Raw genomic sequence first — 2,015 nt, forward strand, 5'->3', positions numbered from 1 at the left:
GGTTTGTGTTCTTGTGACTTTCTGGTGTTATTTTGATGCTTTTACTGGTGAAAGGTGTTTACAGATGCTTGACTGTGGGTTAAGAAAGAAAGACTCTGGGGCATTTTCAAAGGCATTTTGTATTCTGAAGTCTGCAAGCTACGATACCTTCAGTAATCTGGAAACCTCAAGTTGTTTGTGTCTACATGTTGCAACACTGCGCCCGATCCTCGCTCATCAGAATCGAAGCTGCAGTCCGTTCAGCAGACAGAAGATGTCAGCATCTGCCTAAGCTACGCTGCTGAGGCGCAAACCATGACACAGCTTTGTTACGTGAATCAGGCCGCTGATGTTTCAGTTCACCATGAAAATGATTTGCTCTTTGAATTACTGGCTCTGCCATCTGTTTGATGTGACCCTGAAGCATAGTTACTGTTTTTCCTGCATCATTTGTCAAAGGGAAATGTGTCGGACCTTCGCTTTGACCTTAAAAATACTTGTATAGTGTTTGTTTGCAGCCAGCAAGCTCTGGATTTAATTCTGGTCTGCCACAGAGGGTGTTGGGATGTGTGGGGATTTTGTATGTCAAAACTGTCTGTCTTGGGAAAGATTGCACCTTAAGTAATAGGATGCATGGACTTGCTGCATCACTGTACCAGTTGATCTTGTTGAAACTGACAAAGAAAATATTAAGAACATCAGGATTATCTAGCTACACACAAGCACAGTGTCAAATATTTCTGAAATGACAAAATCTATAAATGTCTTTGTGGCTCAGTTTTTAGAGCTGCATTCAAATGGATATGGAGCAAGACAAATGAGCACCATGGCTGTCAAAGCTATAGTTATAGACTCATCCCTGAGGAAAACAGCTTCATGGTTTCGGGAATTTTAAGACTGTGGCTTGAACATTAAGGTTTCCGGCTGCACCCGTCAAATTCAAGCGCACACTAGCTGGCAGATTCCCTGGAGGGAGGCCTACGGAGACTTAGTGGTGATTGGAATTCTATTTGGGAACATTTTGTGGTCAGGGCTGCAGGATCTCTCATTATTCTTGGATGCACTCCTTAGAGTGCAATTAATTACAATCAAATGCAGAGGACCTGCGAAGAGACAGCAACTTACTGTATGACTTTAGTTTATAGTGAATTTGTTAATCTTAGCTGTCAAAAGATATTTATGTAAGAAAGTAACTGCCTGTAATACATTACAGAGTGTCACTTCATCCCACAAGTCTGATGCAGTAGGTCAAAGATTCCCGTAAAAAAAGCATGACACTGAGGAACACCAGCTGCAGCAGCATAAGCTGGTGATGGAGCACCCAGAGGTAAAGAGGGCCATACCCATGCTTTATTCATTTTGTCCTGTCATTATGCTTACAGTAGAAACAAAGGAGTGTGACCACGCAGAAGAAGGTGAGGCACAAGTGATTTATGGTGCCCTGACAGGCCAAGACTTGGAATGATAATTGACGCCCTGTTTGCAGCGTGAGAAGAGGCAGATCAGACTGGTACATGGCAGGGAAAAGGCAAGACAAGGAAGAAATTTAAGACACTTCCCGGCACGCTGTTCCACCTCCCTCTCCAGATTCACAGTCCCCCTAAGATTACAGGCTCTGCCTTTGGGCGATGAAGCGAAGTCGAGGAGTCGTGCGTCCTTAACGTGGACTATTCATATTTTTTGAGCTGTTCTCCTCTTGGATTCTTTGCCACGAGATGACATTTTGAAAGCCCAATTTTAGCTATAAAATGAAAAGAATGTTGAAAATTCTGAGGTCGGTTTTTCAGACACTGATAACTGCTTGTTTTCTTGTTTGTGTCTTTTTGGCATTGAGCTCCCAGCATTCCATGCTGGTGTTTGGATAATTTGTCCTTACATGAGAGCACAGAATAAACTAAGTGAAAGGGATACTCTCATTAAAAATACACACTTACTTTAATCTGCACATGCTTTGCTGCGTGTTCCAAAGCGTGTGAATGAAAGTTTAACCTGTGCAATGCATCCAACAGGTGAGCTAAACCACCAATCACTGGTGA

Source organism: Chaetodon auriga, chromosome 10, assembly GCF_051107435.1.
Source record: "Chaetodon auriga isolate fChaAug3 chromosome 10, fChaAug3.hap1, whole genome shotgun sequence".
NCBI lineage: Eukaryota > Metazoa > Chordata > Actinopteri > Chaetodontiformes > Chaetodontidae > Chaetodon > Chaetodon auriga.